Raw genomic sequence first — 8,205 nt, 5'->3', positions numbered from 1 at the left:
GCATATTTAAACTGTTATGGTTTTTCATGACTTAATTTATATCCCAATTTCTTGAGAGAGAACTTGAAGATATCAACAATATACAACAGGTCAGGACAAGGAGAAGAAATGCATGCAGTGGGAATCTGCAGTAGGAAAATAATGATGTTCAAGACTAAGATATGAAGTGGTCAGCCCACAGAAAAGTCAGGGTAAAATTAAATGTAAATTTAAATATGATATTGGTTCCAAGGAGGTACGAATCAGAAACTCTTCAAAACTGGGTATTACAGAAAAATGGCATAGTTTTGGTCTTTAGCAACAGTGAATTAAAAACAACAACAAAAAACATGAGATTGGCAGAAAGGGGGCTGTAACAACCAATAAAGATGATTAAAAGTACCATTAGTCAGACATCTGATCAAAAATATCACGTGCATATTCATTTCAGCATGTAGTGCAGCACCTCAGTATTTAAGAGCAAGACATAGGACTTCCAGAATAACAAGATATTCTTTGAGTCCACTTGCATATACTTACGTCTTTGGCAGAAGCTAGATTTGTCACACTGTATTCAAGGCTGTTGGTTGAATCACAGCTGTAGGCATCAAAACAAAGTTGCTTTTCACCTAAATGGTTGGTTTAGCATTTGACAAGAGGAAATAAAGTTGTTGATCTCCTGTTATTTTTCAGTGGCACTGCATTAAAGCGTGTTCAGAAGGCTTGATAAAGTATTTTTCATAGAACTATTATTGTGTGGCTGATTTATGTGGCTACTTTGATGGTAAGGAAGTTTAATTAGTAATAGCTGCAGCTCTTGAAGAGAATTTTAACAAGGTGCCTCACATATGAGAAGCACAGAAGCCTCTTTGTTCTGAACAACCTCTAGCAGGGTGTGAAGGAGACTTTTGCTCACTCTGCTCATTCTGATAAATTAGCAGGTCGCTTTGAGCAGTAAGCGGAACAAGATCACAAGTACCACTGAGCATCGAGCCTGGGCTCGCTGAGGGAGCAGTAGGGGCACTACTAAATTGCTGCTGAAAATGTAACCCACCATAGCAGCAGCAGCAGCAGCAGCAGCAGGCATCCTTCCTTACTTTATGGACACACACCTCCAAACTCCTTTATCATAGAATCATAGAATTGCTCAGGTTGGAAGACCTTAAAGATCATCAAGTCCAACCGCAACCCAACCATACTACGCTAACTCTAACAACCCCCTGCTAAATCATACCCCTGAGCACCACATCCAAATGGTTTTTAAACACACCCAGGGATGGTGACTCAACCACCTCCAGGGAGCCTACTCCAGTGCTTCTCCAGCAGTCTTTAGCGAGTTGTCTAAACTTTAAGCAGTATCTATGTTTAACAGCTATGTTCTTCCCCGGTGCATAGAGAGAAATTGGTAGAGAGTGAGTCATCTCATCCAAACACAGGAGGTTAGGATAAGCCAATTAAATTAGTGTAACCAAATCAGCTGCAAACAAGCTTTTATGCTTTCTGTTACAAAAAACATAGGTGGGGCTACTACTGCAAGGTCCCACTAATTCAGGCTGTGGACTCATCTGGAGCACGTAATGCATTCTCATCTTTCCGGCTATTAGGTTTTGGAAAGAATACAGATAAACAAGTTGTTTGAAACCATAAATCTGATATAACTTTTAATAAATATTTTGATGCTGTCTGAGAGGCAGAGCCCATAGCACTAACTGGAACAGGCCAGGGCACATTCTTTGCTCTAAGGGCCAGCTGGCGTGGCACCAGTGATGTCTGCAGTCCCAAGCTGACGGCCCTCTCAAAGCAGAGATGTCAGTGGGAGCAGACCTGGGGCACAGGTGTGAGAGCACCAGCAGTCACTGCACTGTATGCTCCAGCGCTGTTGTGCTGAACCAGATCATGAGCCTGCATTGCTGGTTTCCTATTTACTGGTGTAGGCATAGGCAAGAGGTTACATCCTGCAAGAACATTCTTACAACAGGAAACACTCTTTTTAAGCAGCAAAAGACCAGAGACTCAAACAGGACATTGTATGCTCTAGTGGAACATATGTTTGAGGCTGAGAAGGCATCCCAGTTAGTTGAGCATAACTTCAAATATTCTTTACAAAAGATACGCAAAGGGAAAGTTGCACCGTTTGTATGGTCTCTAAGTGAATCCTGATTAAACGACATTTGATTATTTCAGCTACAGCAGACAGAGTACCTGGCAGCATCCTGAATCCTCCTCTAGGTGTAGAGATGGCAGCTCTCATACATTTTGTAAATGTCTGAGAGCTTATAACAGTCTGGGAAGAGAGAGGTGGAATGGAACAATCATTTATTTCTGGCATCTTAGATGTATGGCACATGAAAGAAAAAGGAGGCTAAGCATTTATCAGACATGAGGATTTATGATAAGAATGGGAGAGGTCAGGAATACTGTCTCCAATTCTTTCTTTTTGATGAAAATTTAAAATGTTAAGGTCTAAGGCAAGTCTGAAGTTCTTGGTTTTGAGGGGATAAGAAGCTATAGTGAACAAAACCTCGTTCTGCAACATCATTAAGGAACTAACTCTCCAGCTCTGGGAAATCTGTGCAGAATTGTATTGGGAAATTAATGTGGTCTCACAAGAATTGAAAAGGTGATGGATGGTCACAAGAGAGGGATTAAAAACAGAACCCATAAATCACCTCCAGTGTCCAGAGCTAAAGTGAATTTCCAAAGGTTAGTGGGATGGTTTAGAAGTTAGCTTTTGTGAATGACATCTCCTGCTTGCCATATGGATCCACTCTGAAGCTTATGTACACTGAATTGGGAAGTTATTTCATGATTGTTAGTCTTTATCTTAAATCTCCAGGATGTGGAGTCTTGTGACTCCATTTAACACATGCATTTGACTCAAAGCAAAAACCTATTAATAACAGGGATGATTTTCAATGATAGGGACAAATGGGCAAGTTTCTAGGTTTACTTACATTAGATACTGATGTAAAACAAACAAACAAACAAACAAAAAACCCCAACAAATCTGTAACAACTACGAATGGATTCACAACTTTGTAAAAGGATTGATTGCAGAGTGAGACTACCACCCATTTCTAACAATATAGACCCAATGGCTATGCAATCACAAGTTTTAAGGCAAAGAAGAACGGATGTCAGTAAGCTCTGGTGGGCATCTGCATACTCTGAAAAAAAATCAGTATGTAGAGTCAGGCAAAATGATTTGGTCCTGGTTATACATTTTACTTTGAAGGCAATGGGATTCAGATGTGTCATTAAAAGGAAGCAAACATACAAACAAAAAATACCATGTGTTTATTGGGTGGTGTGAGGTAAAGAGCTGTATATAGCCCCTTACATTTGCACAGTAAGGAAGCTGTCAGTACCTCATATCCCTTGGCCCTGATGCCAGAGTATCAGCGCAAATGCCTGTGGTGATAAAGTTTTCTTATAACACAAACAGTGACTGGTTTAAGAAATGCTCAAGAATGCATAAGAAACGCTGTGCTAGATTCCCTGGCACCTCACAGGCACTGTGTACTAGGCTGGCTTCTGTTCTGCTACCTCTCCCCATGGTGTCCACGTGGCACTGACCTGCATCCTGATCTGGGAGCTTCAAGCAGCTCCTTCCTACCTAATGCCAGCAGAAAGCTGAAGAATATCACCAGCAAAGAAGGAAAAGAGTAAACTAAACAAGCAGAGCATGATGGACACTCTCCTGGATGGTGAGATCTCCTGGATTTGAGAGCTGGTTTGGAGGGACAGCACTTGGGCATGGCTCTGTCAGAAGTGATCCAGATCTCTTCTGTTGTTAAACACCAGGATGTTCCTACTAGTCAGTTGGTGTGCCTGTCATGAAAAATAGCTGGTGTAGTACATCTAGATTTGTATTTAGAAATGGAACATTCTTTGCAACTTGCTGGTCTTTCTCAAATATCTCTGTTGTGTTTTTTTGTTTTTTTTTTTTTAATAGTCTCATGCACACACTTTTATGTACTTGTTTTATAAACCCTGTAATTTGTGGCTTCCTGCAATGTTTTCCTTGGAAACATAACAAATTAATCAGAGACCTGAAAATCTATTAAGTACAGGTCTTTGTAGTGCATTTCCTGTCATTCATACTGAGAAAGATCCCAGGGTAATCAGCTAATTGAGAGAAGTCAAGAGCAATCAGAATAGAAACAAGACAAACCGGGAAAATCGACAGTAATTATGGACTGAGGACAAATTAATGAATATATTAAACAGAATTATTTTCTTTTGCAGAAAGAGTAGACATTATTGAGAGTAGGGACTAATTAGTGTCCTTCTGTGTGACAAGGAGAAACCCTAAGTTAAAGGGCAGGTGGAGCAATTAAATTATGCAAGTGAATCAGCCTGGGAGGTAGCAAGAGAGAATGATTAACTGGATACTTTAACTTAACCTACGAATTGGCTACAGCATGAAAATTAATGGCAGCATGTGCACAGATACCAGCAAAAATGTCTGCTGTTACTTTGATCTCACAAAAAGAGTGGTGTTTTACACACATACAGGCAGACACCATACTGTGTGTGGTGCAGACACTAAAACTGTCTTTTGCGTGCTTTCTTTGTCTATTTGAAACATGCTACCTACCTATACTGTTTGCAGTACCGCTCAAGAGCTGGATGTTTGTTATAAGCAGCCTTCCTCAAGCACCTCTGATGCTTACACCCACGTTTTATGGCTGCAGGCAGCGCTCCATTCTTCATTGCATGCAGTGTTACTTCAAGGAGGCCCTGACCTGAGAATCTTTTGTGAGGCAGGTGTTCCTGATGGCAGTGCTTTTGGCATCTTAAGCAAGGTAGATGCATACTTTAGCAGTGTGACCAAGCTTTTGAAAATAAATCTCAGCAAATGTCTTAGGCTTGGATGAACAAAGTTACATTCAGATGACCACTGTGAAGAGCTGCTAATGGAGAGTCACCTGGATAGATGGAGGTACTGAGTGTGAACCAGAGATTTTCCCCTCCAGCAACCCTTAGGATACTTCTATTGTTAAGTGCTCAGGGGACTGTCTAATACTAATGGCATGTAGATACTGCCAGATGCCTTTAAAGCATCTAAAAAAGCATCTCTCCCAAGGATACACTGGGAGAGGGGTACACCACACTCCCACAGATCTGCATTTCTGGATACTTGGACACCCTGCTCTCTGAAGCTTTGTAGGACCATTCTGCAGTCTCTGTTTTCAACCACTGATAACTGGCATTCTAGTGTTCCCAGGGTGAACAGAAAGAGTAGACAGTAGTAAAGATAGAAGCTTGTTACAGTTTGAGTTTTTTTCTTCTTTCTGATAAAGTTTGAGACTCCATATCTGTAAATTGCCTTATAATACTGCTTTTAAAGGCAGGTTTGTCCTGGAAAACAATCAAACACACACTTTGATATCTTATTTCTTCAGGCCAAACATCATTTTTAACAGCTATAACAGAACTGTGGAAGGAAAGGCAGCTACATGCAAAAGAGGTCCCTTAAGAAAGAAATGGTAGAGTCTGTATATGACGTTATTCCAGTTTTTACCTAACAAATAGAAGATGATAAGGTTCATTTATATCTTCTAGGAAGATCATATCTTTAGGGTAAGGTAAATAGACTGCTCTCTTTGAGCTGAACTAAGAATTTAAACAGGACTCTTACACTCAGTTATCTGCATGCTTGTAATTATTCTAACTCTCCACTGGATGTCAATACTGCTTAATGTTGGCTTGGAGTTCCCTACTTAGAGCAGAGCGAGCCCTGCTATTAGAGGTGATTAAGAATGTAATTAGGCAAGGAATGTAATGACAGCAGGTGAAACCTGGCCCATTTGGAGGCAGGCAGAGGACAGCTGTTAATAGCTTCTTTCTCCCTTCCTAAAGAAAACAGGATTACTGTTGAGTTTCTGTTCTGGAGCTGATGTTGAGTATTTATCTGAAAAAATCTCTGCCCTGAACAGTTCTGTGGAACTGAGAAGCTGGTGTCTGAGATTTCTACTAAAGACAGATGTGGTGCTTTAGAATAAAGACACCCTAAAAGCACTGCAAGCCTATCTTCTGCTTTGTAAAGCAAGGGGCCTGACTAATGGAGCTCAGGAGCTTGAAACTTATTGTATAAAAGGCAGATGCATAGAGCAAGTTTTCATTTAAAAAGTTGTTAGGACCCCTGTGGACAGTACTAAAGCTAAAATTACTGATTGGCTTGAACAAGCCCTATTTAAGCTCTGAAATTCCAGGAGCTTCCACTTCTGCTGCTGCTACCTAAAACTGATTGTCTTGTGCATATGTTGCTCATGCCAGTCAGTTTTCTTCAGCAGAGAAGAGAAACAGTGGAAATGCTGAAGAGAGTGCCAGCAGTAGCAGGACTGCTGAAGATGTAAAAGCACAAAGATAAGGTGAGAAGAGGAAGAGAATTTTCCTGTCCCAGAGATAAAGGGATTCTGAAGATATTCTGTGTTTCCTCTGAAATCCCAGTAAATTTTTTCTTGCAGGACTCTACGAAATGAGTAGTTCTCTGGTGGACATACAATTGTTTGGCCATTCTCTGTTACTGTCCAGCTGCTGTCAGCACAGGTGAGAGCATGCTGCCCTTTGAAGAGGAGAGGAAAATTGTACAGCTCATGAAACCTGAGTTATGCAACTCTAATTTTTAAACTAATATATTTTTTTTTTTTCCCCACAACCATAATGCAGCAAATCAGCTGAAACGAAATGAACAGAAATAGTGTTTCAGTGATTGAGCTCCCAAATTTGAGCTGATGCCAGCAGCACCCTATGTTCTTGTCAGCCTGCCTGACGATGTCTGTGCTGTTTAACTCTCATAAGGATTTAATACTTGACACTGGGACAAAGTTTTGTTTCCAGGCATGCATGGGGTGTTTCTTATACTGTTATGTGGCATATTTATTCAAAATGTACTATATTTAAGATTGCTGTAATCACATACATACATTGGCTACTGGCCACAATGCTACAGCTATTAATCATAGCCCAGAATCTATGGCAGATGTAAAAATTAAGTTTTATTTATCAAACTTACTCATTGGAAATGGCAACCCAAGAAATTTACTCCTTAGGATTCTGACTTTTCTTAAATACTTCAGGCACTGGGTTCAAGTTTCAAAAAAGGTGTAAATCTTTTTTGGGATTTTTTTTTTTTTCTCAATCCAGACAGTGTTGGCACAAAACTAAAATTATTTTTCCAGAAATTTGAACCCTTTTGTTTGGACGTCCTTTATTTTTCTGCCAAATTATACCACCAGTGCTATTTCTTTAACCTAACACTATTTTCCATTATAATCCCATCTTTCAAGAAACAAACCGAAGCCTTCCACCCTTGCAGCGATTTCAGACCCGCAGATATGACCACCTTTCAGCTGAGTTGGGGAAGTAGTATCCAGTGACAGGCTTGGAGGATTGCGGTTACTTTCTCCATAAATAACAAGATGAAAATCCAACAACTTGATACCGACAAGCAGGTTTGGGAGAAAGACTATTTCTGTGCTATGACCCACAAAATCTCCGGCTCTGTAAACTTTGGTATATGGGTTTACTTATGAAAAACAGTGTCTCTGAAAATAACATGCATATATACTGTTTGAGTTGAAGGGTCCACAAACTGTGATGATGGTTCTGGTGTTTTCTTATATAGGAAAGCCTCCTACTACAACCCAAACTCATTCAAGGTTTCTATTAAAAAGAACAGATTAGGTACAATAGTACAGAAAGAAAAGAAAAAAAAAAACAAAACAAAACAACAGGACTAGTATTATGGGACAAAAATACACCCACCATATGAGCAAACTGAGTGCTGCAGATTTGTTTCTGGGTTTGGTTTCTTCTTCTTTTTTTTTTTTTTTTTCCTGCTTGCAAATTGTTTTTGATTTGCAAGCATTCCTTTTCTATACACGTATGATATATTAAAGTGCAAGAACTAAATTAATTCCAATTGTCCTCTGCTTGGATTAAGTATATGCAAACCTTATAATGTCTGGGCTTTATTTGCTTTTGCAATCCAAATGTTGTTATAATATATCTTTTTGTTCTCTGAATTGTTATAAAGCACTACTAACCTGTAGAGCATATGATTGTTCAGAAATCATTTGCTTTCCTAAGCAGCTTGTCAACTAGTTTGAATGAAGAAGACATCTGAACGACAGGACATAAGGGAGAATGTGGAGACCACTGGAGAGCAGGTCAGCGTAAAAGGGACTCCTCAGTTGTGGAAGTGTTTAGGCTGTGTTC

General features: G+C 39.8%; 1 long non-coding RNA gene across 1 annotated transcript; it reads left to right on the top strand.

Moving 5' to 3' along the window:
- Positions 1–6,140: 6,140 nt before the first annotated feature.
- Positions 6,141–7,810, top strand: LOC149919505 (uncharacterized). The gene is made up of 3 exons (XR_016463619.1): positions 6,141–6,356; positions 6,453–6,534; positions 7,275–7,810. It is a non-coding gene; the product is annotated as an uncharacterized LOC149919505 (long non-coding RNA).
- Positions 7,811–8,205: the final 395 nt, after the last annotated feature.

The sequence above is a fragment of the Phasianus colchicus genome, chromosome 1, assembly GCF_987193195.1.
Source record: "Phasianus colchicus chromosome 1, bPhaCol1.hap1.1, whole genome shotgun sequence".
Lineage (NCBI taxonomy): Eukaryota > Metazoa > Chordata > Aves > Galliformes > Phasianidae > Phasianus > Phasianus colchicus.
The sequence above is the reverse complement of the archived record's forward strand: the minus strand, read 5'-3'. Positions and strand labels throughout refer to the sequence as shown.